Here is a 12,500-nt window from a genome sequence, read left to right on the forward strand (position 1 = left end):
AGCTGGCATCTGATTTAAGGTGGAACGGGAAAAGTCCTGTAAGAAGCCACTTCAGTACCACTGCAGTTCTGGACGTTACTCAGTACCATGGTTGACTGGTTCTGCCAGGGTTCTTTAAGGAATTGTTTGGAGGCTTAAATGCTTGTTTAATCTGGGTAAAGGTTCTTTGAGTGGAAAACCTTTTGTTAGAACCCTTTTTTAGTACTAAGCAGAACCCTTCAGTGTAGTGAGAACCTGGACCTCGGTAAAGCTTCTCGGTCAGTGCTCCTGTAGTTAAAATGTCCTGTTACCTCTGTTTCCACAGCGAATAGTACTGAGGCGGAACACCTCACCAGGAAGATGGGCCAATCACACACTGCTACCTTCCTTCCTCCTTTCATGGTGAAACTCTTCATCCTCTTCATCGTTTTGTCCCTCTCTTCATCGTTTTTGTCCACGAGCTTCACCAGGCGCTGCTGCCGGCGGCTCCAGGCTGGATGAAGGTTCCTCCTCGGCCAACGAAACCGGAACGTGCTCCGGAAGCTACGAGTGCAAGGACGGAGTGATTCTGCCCGTATGGACTCCAGAAAACCCCTCGTTCTCCGAGAAGCTGGCCAGAGCCACAATCTACTTCGTCGGGCTCTTCTACATGTTCTGGGTGTCTCCATTATTGCAGACCGTTTCATGGCGTCCATCGAGGTCATCACGTCTCAAGAGAAAGAGATCACCATCAAGAAGCCCAACGGGGAAACCACCACCACAACCGTCCGCATTTGGAACGAGACAGTGTCCAATCTGACCCTCATGGCTCTGGGTTCCTCTGCTCCGGAGATTCTGCTCTCCGTGGTCGAAGTTTGCGGACACAACTTTGAAGCGGGGGAGCTCGGTCCGAACACCAACGTGGGCAGCGCTGCGTTCAACATGTTCTTCATCATCGGCCTGTGCGTGTCCGTCATCCCGGACGGAGGACCACCGCAAGGTGAAGCACCTGAGGGTGTTCTCGTCACCGCGGCTTGGAGCATCTTCGCGTACGCTGGTTGTACATGATTCTGGCTGTCATCTCTCCGGGTGTGGTGGAGGTGTGGGAGGGCTCCTTACGCTCTTCTTCTTCCCTATATGCGTGGTGGTTCGCGTGGGTTGCAGATCGAAGACTTCTGTTCTATAAGTACGTGTACAAGCGCTACAGAGTCGGGAAGCAGCGGGGATGATCATCGAGACCGAGGTGAGCCGGAGCTCCAGTCAAAAGCAGATATTGAAATGGACGGCCGGATGCTCAACTCCCATGGGGAGGAATTCCTGGATGGAGCCGTGGGAATACCGACATGAAAGACATGGACGAGGAAGAGGCCAAGAGGGAGATGGCCAGGATTTTAAAGGACCTGAAACAGAAACATCCAGAAAAAGAGGTGGAGCAGCTGATTGAGCTCGCCAACTACCAGGTCCTGAGCCAGCAGCTGAAGAGTCGTGCTTTCTACCGCTGCCAAGCCACCAGGCTCATGACTGGCGCAGGGAACATCCTGAAGAAGCACGCCGCAGACCAGGCCAGGAAAGCCGTCTGCACCCACGAACTTCGCACAGAGGTTTCCGAGAGCGACTTTTCCTCCAAGATCTTCTTTGACCCGGGCTCATATCAGTGCCTGGAAAACTGCGGTCAGTCGCCCTGAACGTCGTGCGCCGCGGAGGCGACTTGACCAGCACGGTTTCCGTCAGCTACCGCACCGAAGACGGCACTGCTAACGCGGGGTCAGACTACCGGTCCAGCGAGGGCGCCGTCGTCTTTAAACCGGGCGAGACAGAGAAGGAAATTCGAATTGACATAATCGACGATGACATCTTGAAGAGGACGAGCACTTTCTGGTCCACCTTAGCAACGTGCAAGTGCTGTCCGAGGGCCGGGACAATGGGAACCTGGTCGGGAACCACGTGGACGGTCTGGCTGGTCTGGGCCTGCCGTCCACGGCTACGGTGACCATTTTCGACGATGACCACGCCGGAATCTTTGCGTTTGAGGAGCCAGTGCTTCGCGTGAGTGAAAGCATCGGCACAATGGAAGTGAAGGTGGTGCGGACGTCCGGAGCTAGAGGGTCGTGGTGGTGCCCTACAAGACCATGGAGGGGACGGCCAAAGGAGGAGGAGAGGACTTTGAGGACACGCACGGTATCCTGGAGTTCCAAAATGATGAGATCTCGTAAAGTCTGATCTCTCTCTAGTCTCTAGTCTTTCTACCTTTGTTCCCAGTTTCTGGGTCTCACTCTCCTGTCCTCCTCTGACCTCTGCTTTCGCTCTCCTAGCTTCACCATGTCCCTCAGAGAAATGGCAAATCCAGGTCCAGAAGTAAAAGCCCACCCCAGCAGATTGGGTCGGAATCCTGGATTTGCCATCATTCCCCCCACGTTACCTCAGCGGTGTCTGCTTAGATGTTTAGGTCCCCCCTGATCTCTCTGTGGTTAGCTTCGTCTGACCTCATCTGACCAGCCGCTGCTTCCTCTGGGCGTCACGTGGTGGAGGACACAGTGGGCGGTCAGCAGGACTGATGTTTTATGGGGCTGACAGGGATGGAGATCGTTATCGTAGAGAGAAGCTGCACTCAGCATCAGGGAAGCGGCTGGGCTCTGATAAGGACAGCATTAGCGGTTAGGGAAGGGAAGTACACTGACTCCACGAGCCAATTATGGAAGTGCGGTCAGGCAGACAGCCGGGTTCATGGTGGGACCTCGCATGCTAATTAGCTTCTGCTGCGCCTTGCGTACGAGGCAGGGCGTGAGTCACGCTTCTGTCATGCATTTCTGCCGCAGCAAAAAGCGGCAGCGGAGCACAGCGTCAACAGTCCGTCACGGCAGGGGGTGAGGCTCTGGCTGGAGTGACTCAAAGTCTGACCGAAACAGAGCAGCGCTCCAGAGGAGTGAGCGAAGGGGAGGCAGTGAGTTTTACAGCCGGGAGAGTGGAGTCTGCTTCTCTATTGGAGGCTCGACCTGACCCAACCTGACTCGACTCAAACTAACCCGACTCAACCTGACTCGACTTAAACTGACCTGACTCGACCTGACCCAACTTGACTCGACTCAAACTGACCTGACTCAACCTGACCCAACCTGACTCGACTTAAACTGACCTGACTCTACCTGACCCAACCTGACTCGACTTAAACTGACCGACTCAACCTGACCCAACCTGACTCGACTTAAACTGACCTGACTCGACCTGACCCAACCTGATCCGACTCTAACTGACCCAACCTGATCCGACTCAAACTGACCCGACTTAACCTGACCCAACCTGACTCGACTCAAACTGACTCGACTCAAACTGACCCAACCTGACCCAACCTGACTTAACTTAACCTGACCCAACCTGAACTGACTCAAACTGACCCAACCTCACTCGACTCAAACTGACCCACTCAACCTGACCCAACCTGACTCGACTCAAACTGACCTGACTCAACTGACCCAACCTGACTCGACTCAAACTAACCCAACTCAACCTGACCCAACCTGACTCGACTTAAACTGACCTGACTCGACCTGACCCAACTTGACTCGACTCAAACTGACCTGACTCGACCTGACCCAACCTGACTCAACTTAAACTGACCTGACTCGACCTGACCCAACTTGACTCGACTCAAACTGACCTGACTCGACCTGACCCAACCTGACTCGACTTAAACTGACCTGACTCTACCTGACCCAACCTGACTCGACTCAAACTGACCGACTCAACCTGACCCAACCTGACTCGACTTAAACTGACCTGACTCGACTGACCCAACCTGATCCGACTCTAACTGACCCAACCTGACCCGACTCAAACTGACCCAACCTGATCCGACTCAAACTGACCCGACTTAACCTGACCCAACTGACTAGACTCAAACTGACCCAACTCGACCTGACCCAACCTGATCCGACTCTAACTGACCCAACCTGACCCGACTCAAACTGACCCAACTCGACCTGACCCAACCTGACCCCACCTCAACCTGACCCAACCTGATCCGACTCTAACTGATCCAACTAAACCCGGCTCAAACTGACCCAACCTGATCCGACTCAAACTTACCCGACTTACCTGACCCAACCTGACTCGACTCAACTGACTCGACTAAAACTGACCCAACCTGACTCAACTCAAACTGACCCAACTCGACCTGACCCAACCTGATCCCACTCAACCTGACCCAACCTGATCCGACTCAAACTGACCCGACTTAACCTGACCCGACTCAACTGACCACCTGACCCAACCTGACTTAACTAACCTGACCAAACCTGACCTGACTCAAACTGACCCAACCTGACCTGACCTGACCCAACTCAAACTGACCCCACTCAACCTGACCCAACCTGACTCGACTTAACCTGACCCGACTCAAACTGACCCAACCTGACCCAACCTGACTTTACTTAACCTGACCCAACCTGACCTGACTCAAACTGACCCAACCTGACCCAATAATTCATCAGTAATTCAGGTGTATTTGGGGGTGTGGGGGTGCAGCAGTAACTCGGGGTGTATTTGGGGGTGTGGGGGGTGCAGCAGTAATTCAGGTGTATTTGGGGTGTGGGGGTGCAGCAGTAATTCAGGGTGTATTTGGGGGTGTGGGGGTGCAGCAGTAACTCGGGTGTATTGGGGGTGTGGGGGTGCAGCTGTAACTCGGGTGTATTTGGGGTGCAGCAGTAACTCGGGTGTATTTGGGGGGTGTAGGGGTGCAACAGTAATTCAGGGTGTATTTGGGGGTGTGGGGGGTGCAGCAGTAACTCGGGTGTATTTGGGGGTGTGGGGGTGCAGCAGTAACTCGGGTGTATTTGGGGGTGTGGGGGGTGCAGCAGTAACTCGGGTGTATTTGGGGGTGTGGGGGTGTACTGGGTGAGCTGTGTGTCTCTGAGTGACCTCATTGTTAGCGCTCCCTTCACTCAGCCAGCTGGAGGTCTGATGCTGAGCAGCGCTCCGAGCTGCCGGGCTGTCCTCCGTCTCCTCTTATGGAACGCGCCGTGGCGTCGTTTATCAGTGTGGTCACATGACTCTGTGACCCCAGAGCGCAGACATTTCCATGCTGGGTGGGTGGGGGTGTCGAGGGGACCGGCGAGGGGGGCGAGGGGGCGGGGGGGGACAGATTTACCTGCAGAAGATAAACATCGGAGAGCAGGCCGGGATTTCAAACGGCTTGAAATGGAAAGGAGGCGAGTGGAGGCTTCTTCAGCGCTGACTGATGGGGTGGCGCTCGGATGTTTACACACAGGCTGCTTTGAAGTGCCGGTCTGAGCGACTCCTCCACCTCCTCCACCTCCTCCAGCTCCTCCGACTCTGACGCTGCAGCTCCTTATACAGGCAGGACCTCGGAGCACTCAGAGCCAGGCGATTGGAAAAGCCTCGAGGACGGCATGGTCGTGGGATCGAGTGTGTTACACACACACACACACACACACACACACACCATTCTCCTAAATTCACCTGAATCAGCTCTTGTTTCTTTTATGAAGGTAAATTTTATTTCAACATCACATTAAAACCTGACGCAGCACGACGCCCAGAACGTCTTTAGCCCATAACGAGCTTCTGAGTCTGAGAGTGAAACACTGATCACCTCCTGCACCCGACTGAGAGCTGCAGCCTTTCAGTGCTCAGATTAGAAGGACGAGTGAGAGAGGGACGAGTGATGAGAGTGAGGAGTGAGAGTGAGAGAGTGAGGAGTGAGAGAGTGAGGAGTGAGAGTGAGAGAGTGAGAGTGAGGAGAGAGAGAAGGACGAGTGAGATGTGAGAGAGTGAGGAGTGAGGAGAGAGAGAAGGACGAGTGAGAGAGTGAGGAGTGAGAGTGAGGAGTGAGAGTGAGAGAGTGAGGAGTGAGGAGAGAGAGTGAGGAGTGAGAGTGAGGAGTGAGAGTGAGGAGTGTAGATAATGCCGTTAGCGCAGCACAGGAAATGGAGGACTAATCTCCAGCAGTAATCTCATTTCTGAACCCGTGTCATTTCCCCCTTAAGATCTAAGATCCCCCTAAGACCCTAAGAGCACTGTGCCTAGTGCTGAGCGTGGGCTAGAGGGGTATGAAGCCCAGGTCCAGGTCCAGGTCCAGGTCCAGGTCCAGTAAAAATCCAACCCAGGATTTTGTTGCACTGCCTGGGCAGCTCTCCGTGGCTTTCTGCCCTAGATTTGCTGCCAATGAGAACCAGTGTTTCAAACCACTGCACTGTTTGTTATGACTGTGTGTGTGTGTGTGTGTGTGTGTGTGTGTGTGTGTGTGTGTGTTAAGCTGCTCAGGGTGCAGATTAGGGTGTGTTTGAGTGTGTGACCCGTGGAGTGCGCAGGATTAGGAGTGTTTGAAATCAGCCATCTGCGCTGAGGCTTCTGAAGTACGCACCGAGAACATCTGCAGAATGGCCAGGTCACATGACCACCTGACACCTGATCAGCCCCTCCCATACCACACACACCGACACACACCCCACACACACTGACACACACCCACACACACTGACACACACCCACACACACCGACACACACAACTGCAGACCAGTAGAGAGAGAGAGAGACAATAGCTGACTGATCTCACTGCAGCCCGAACTCTGCCACTGCATACACACCTCAGAGCCCGCCCATCACACCAGAGCCCCGCCATCACACCAGAGCCCCCCACCTATCACCCTCAGCATCACCTCAGAGCCCCACCTATCACACCAGAGCCCCACCTATCACACCAGAGCCCCACCTATCACCCTCAGCATCACCTCAGAGCCCCACCTATCACCCTCAGCATCACCTCAGAGCCCCGCCCATCACCCACAGGATTACCCCAGGCCCCGCTATTGATCAGCCAAATCTTTGGAGCTACGAGGTTAATGTAGCTAACACTTAGTAAAAGCCTATACCCCACCAATTAGCATAATGCTAACTGCATGCTGTTTCCATTTTAGCCCCTCCCCCACCTCTATAACTGTTATTTCCTCACGCCTCTCTCACCTCTGCAACTGTCTTTCTCTCTCTCTCTGCCTGTCTCTCCCTCTCTGCCTGTCTCTCCCTCTCTGCCTGTCTCTCTCTCTCTGCCTGTCTCTCTCTTTCTTCCAGTAAAACCATTCAGATCAATATTATTGATGATGAAGAGTACGAAAAGAACAAGAACTTCTTCATGGAGATTGGAGAGCCGCAATTGGTGGAGATGAGCGAGAGGAAAGGTGGGCTCCAACTTCCCCCCTGGACTGTAAACCTCTGGTCTGGCACCACCTGCTGGATGGCTGTCTGTACAGCTGAGCTGACCTCATGACCTTTTAATTAAAGCAAAAGTTTGATGAGTTCCTCTTTTGCAGGTAGTCAATCAGCCACATGTTGGTTTAGCATGGGAGCTATGAGGCTAATGTTGCTAACAAGCTGTGAAAAGTAAATGCCCCACCGATTAGCATGGTGCTAACTGCGTGACTGAATCTGTCCTCAATGAAGCTGAGGCTGGACTCTCCAGGTCCACCTTAACTGCTGCAGCTGTTGCTTTCTGGCTCCTCAGGCTTCACCGCTGTAGCTGCTGCCGTATTTAAGGTGGAGCAGAACACTCCAGAAGCCCCACGTCAGCTCAGGCCTGTACTGAGCACCATGGTAATTGGTTGGGCATTAACTTCCACCTGAGCCCTTAGAAAGTTTGGGCCGAACTTTCACTGTGCCTCTGTGCCCCTCCCCCCTCCCCCCTTCACTCCCCCTCCCCCCAGGAAGACCATAAAGGTTAAGATTGTCGACCATGACGAGTACGACAAGCAGGCCAGCTTCTACCTGCAGCTGCAGGAGCCGGAGTGGAGGAGGAGGGGCTGGACAGGTGAAGAAGAGCAAAAAGTACCTGAAAAAAACACCTGTCCTTCTGCTTCAGCTCGTTCTCTTCCTCCTCTGCTCCTCCTCTTCCTCACTCAGTAGAGCAGCTCTGCTCTACTGACACCAGCTAGCCCCACCCATTCAGCCTACAGCAGTTTAGCCACACCCATTCAACCTACAGCAGTTTAGCCCCACCCATTCAGCCTACAGCAGTTTAGCCACACCCATTTCAGCCTACAGCAGTTTAGCCCCCACCCATTCAACCTACAGCAGTTTAGCCACACCCATTCAGCCTACAGCAGTTTAGCCCCACCCATTCAACCTATAGCAGTTTAGCCCCACCCATTCAACCTACAGCAGTTTAGCCCCACCCATTCAGTGTTGCACAGAACACATCTGATTGGTTCATATGCATATTAAAACTTTAGGTCACAGTGATCACAGGATTAGGAAATCACACACACACACACACACACACATACACACATACACACACACACACACACACACACACACACATACACACATACACACACATAGCGCACAGACATAGTTCAGCTTCTGACCCTAAACGACCCAGACAGACCCCTCCCCCTCACCCGTGATTGGATTAGAGGAACCCGAGAGATGAATTTAATTCCTTTTTATTTTTCTACTGACACTGAAGAAACACACACCCACACACACACACTTTCGTTTACAGGCAGCTGTGTGTTAGGCTGGGTCATCCACACTCATTTCCTTTCTTCTGTTTTTTTGTCCATCTGTCTGTCTGTCTGTCTGTCTGTCTGTCTGGGTCAGCTGTGCTGCTGCATGAGTGTGGTAAGCTTCTCTCTTTACTCCGCCCCCTTTCAGCCTCGGCCACCCCCTCATTTACAGGGTGTATGAAATTGCACTGGCCACTTTATTAGAAACACTTCTGTCCTTCATCACCGGCCACTTTATTAGAAACACCTACTATATGTCTTCATCACTGGCCACTTTATTAGAAACACCTCCTCTCTTGCTTCATCACCGGCCACTTATTAGAAACACCTACTATATGTCTTCATCACTGGCCACTTTATTAGAAAAACCTCCTCTCTTGCTTCATCACTGGCCAGTTTATTGGAAACAGCAGCGCAGTGCTGACGCTGTGATGTCTCTGGTTGCAGGGGGCTTCGTGAAGACAGGTACGCCACTTTTCTACTGGAAACACTAACCCAGCTGGTCAGCGCTGATGCTACCAGGCTTTGCTCACCGGCTGCGCTGTGCCCTGTGTTGGGTGGGTGAGCGGCTGGTTGTTGAGCAGAGCTGAGGTTAACCGTGTGTGACATTCAGCAACTCGCCTGCAAACACCAGAGGCCGCAAATCCAGGTCCATACAAGAAGAATCCGCCCCAGGATTCAAAACCCTGGGGTGGTCTGGGTGGTCTGGGGTGGTCTGTGTTAGCTGCCTGGTTAAGCACTGGGGATCAAGGCAGCTCAGGTCAGGGTTAGCAGTGTGCTAAGCTAGCTAGGGTGGTTTGAGTGGTCAAGCTCGGTGTCCACGACTGGATGCTGTGGTTCCCCCATCACCTCATTAATATTCATATCAATATGCAAATCTACAGACTAATCTTATTGATGTGGGATTTTGGACAGGTTTGGAGTGCTGTGTGTTAGCGCTGTTGTGTGTGAGCTAATCTCACGTGTGTGTGTGTGTGTTGCTGAAATTGTTCTGCTCAGACTCACTGTGTTGTGCATGAAGTGTGTGTGTGTGTGTGTGTGTGTGTGTGTGTGTTAATTCTGCTTTATGTGAGGTCATACACTATATGTCCAAATGCACACCCCTTCTAATGAAGGCATTCAGGTACTATCAGTGGCACCATTGCTGACACAGATGTGCAAATGCACACACACACACAGCTTGACCCTATTGGCTCCATGCTGCCTAATGGCAGGTGTGGGCTAGAGGGGTATGAAGCCCCCCAGCATTGAGCTGTGGAGCAGTGGAGGAGCTGTGTTCTCTGGGATGATGGAGGAGCTCCATCCAGTACTTTTGGGTGGGATTAGGTGGGGAGTTGGGGGTGATGAGGTGGGGTTCTGACCTCACTAGGATTTTGAATGCAATCAAATCCTCTACCAACTTTAGCTCCACCCATTTATTCCATTCCTGTGAGAATCCTGAAATTTTCCAGTTTGTGTGTGTGTGTGTGTGTGTGTGTGTGTGTATGTGTGTGTGTGTGCTCATTAGGAAGAGATATGTACCGGAAGGTTCAGGCAGAGATAACCCCGCCCCCACCACCATCATCAACCTAGCAGGTACCCCCCCCCCCGCCTTCATCTGTTTGTGTGTTTATGCCCCTCCCTCCATCTTTCAGCCCATCATCATCATCATCATCAGTGTTTTTGTTAATTAAACCCTTTGATTAGATCTAAGTGCTTCTCTGTGATGTAAATATTAATATACATATTAATAAATATTACTAAATATTATTATAATATTAATATTTGATTGATCTGGGCTTTAAAGTGATACTATAGGCTAATGTGGATAACAGGTAATAGAAGCATGTATGTATATATATATATATATAATATATATATTATATATATCCCACCAATTAGCATAATGGGATATGCGCTTCATTAACTCTTAGCAACATTAGCCTCGTAGCTCCAGTGCTAACTGTACAGAAGCACATGCTTATTTAACTACATTTGTGTGAATGTGTTGTGACTATCGCTTTACCTCAGAGCGCCCCCAACAGGAGAGGAGTGGTGGAGTGGGAAACTGCCTGATGCTCATGACCCCCCCCTCCCTCTCTCTCTCTCTCTCTCTCTCTCTCTCTCTCTCAGAAGACATCTCTCTCTCTGAGAAAGAGCAGGACGAGCGGAGGATCGCTGAGATGGGACGTCCCACGCTGGGAGACAACGCCAGGCTGGAGGTCATCATTGAGGAGTCGTATGAGTTCAAGTATTTCTGTCTCTCCTCTGTCTTCAGATGTTGGGGGTGTGGGATTTGGTGTTGGGGGTGTGGGGTTTGGTGTTGGGGTGTGGGATTGGGGGTTGGTGTGGATGTGGGGGTGTGGGATTTGGTGTTGGGGTGTGGGATTAGGGGTTGGGGGTTGGTGTTGGGGGTGTGGGATTGGGGTGTGGGATTTGGTGTTGGGGTGTGGGATTGGGGGTTGGTGTTGGGTCTGGGAGTGTGGGATTGGGGGTGTGGGATTTGGTGTTGGGGTGTGGGATTGGGGGTGTTGGGGTTTGGGTGTTGGGGGTGTGGGATAGGGGGTTGGGAGTTGACGTTGGGTGTGGGGTTTGGTGCTGGGGGTTTGGTGTTGGGGTGTGGGGTTTTGGTTGTTGGGGTGTGGGATAGGGGGTTGGCAGTTGACGTTGGGTGTGTGGGTTTGGTGTTGGGGTGTGGGATTGGGGGGTGTGGGGTTTGGTGTTGGGGTGTGGGGTTTGGTGTGGGGTTTGGGTGTGGGATTGGGGGTTTGGTGTTGGGTCTGGGAGTGTGGGATTGGGGGTGTGGGATTTGGTGTTGGGGGGGGTGGTGGGATTGGGGTGTGGGGTTTGGTGTTGGGGGTGTGGGATAGGGGGTGTGGGATAGGGGGTTGGGAGTTGACGTTGGTGGTGGGGTTTGGTGCTGGGGTTTGGTGTTGGGGGTGTGGGGTTTTGGTGTTGGGGTGTGGGATAGGGGGTTGGGAGTTGGACGTTGGGTGTTGTGGTTTGGGTGTTGGGGTGTGGGGGGTGTGGGGGGTGTGGGATAGGGGGGGTGTGGGATAGGGGGTTGGGAGTGACGTTGGGTGTGGGGTTTGGTGCTGGGGGTTTGGTGTTGGGGGGTGTGGGGTTTGGTGTTGGGGTGTGGGATAGGGGGTTGGGAGTTGACGTTGGGTGTGTGGTTTGGTGTCTGGGGTTGTGGGGGTGTGGGATTGGGGGTGTGTGGGGTTTGGTGTTGGGATGTGGGGGTGTGGGACTGGGGTATGGGATTTGGTGTTGGGGGTGTGGGATTGGGGGGTTGGTGTTGGGTCTGGGGGTGTGGGATTGGGGGTGTGGGATTTGGTGTTGGGGTGTGGGGTTTGGTGTGGGGTTTGGTGTTGGGGTGTGGGGGGTGTGGATTGGGGGTGTGGGGTTTGGTGTTGGGATGGTGGGGGGTGTAGGACTGGGGTATGGGATTTGGTGTTGGGGTGTGGGATTGGGGGTTGGTGTTGGGTCTGGGGGTATGATTGGGGTGTTTGGATTTGGTGTTGGGGTGTGGGATTTGGTGTTGGGGTGTGGGGTTTGGTGTGAGGGTGTGCTGACCCAGTGCTGCCGCTCTCCTGATCATCGCCCGGTCTTGTTTCCTCAGAGTACGGTTGATAAACTGATCAAGAAAACCAACCTGGCTCTGCTGGTGGGAACCAACAGCTGGAGAGAGCAGTTTGTGGAAGCCATCACAGTAAACTCAGGTAAACATCACTGCCCAGAGCAGCAACCAGTCTGAACTGGTCACCAGTAAAACCAGCAGCAGCTTCACAGCCTGACCTTTCAGTGTCACCTCCACAGAACATCTGCAGCCTTATCAGTGCAGCATGGGCCAGCTACAGTTTAACAGTGTAGCAGTATGATGGTGTAACAGTGTAGCAGTATGATGGTGTAACAGTGTAGCAGTATGATGGTAGGACAGTGTAGCAGTATGATGGTGTAACAGTGTAGCAGTATGATGGTAGGACAGTGTAGCAGAATAATGGTGTTACAGTGTAGCAGAATAATGGTGTTACAGTGTAGCTGTA

General features: G+C 52.7%; 1 pseudogene; it reads left to right on the forward strand.

The window, feature by feature from the left end:
- The first annotated feature begins 613 nt into the window (after positions 1-613).
- The window catches only part of LOC140548888 (sodium/calcium exchanger 1-like), a 14,801-nt pseudogene continuing 2,914 nt past the window's right edge, over positions 614-12,500 (forward strand).

This window comes from Salminus brasiliensis, unplaced genomic scaffold (assembly GCF_030463535.1).
Source record: "Salminus brasiliensis unplaced genomic scaffold, fSalBra1.hap2 scaffold_159, whole genome shotgun sequence".
NCBI classification, from domain to species: Eukaryota; Metazoa; Chordata; class Actinopteri; order Characiformes; family Bryconidae; genus Salminus; species Salminus brasiliensis.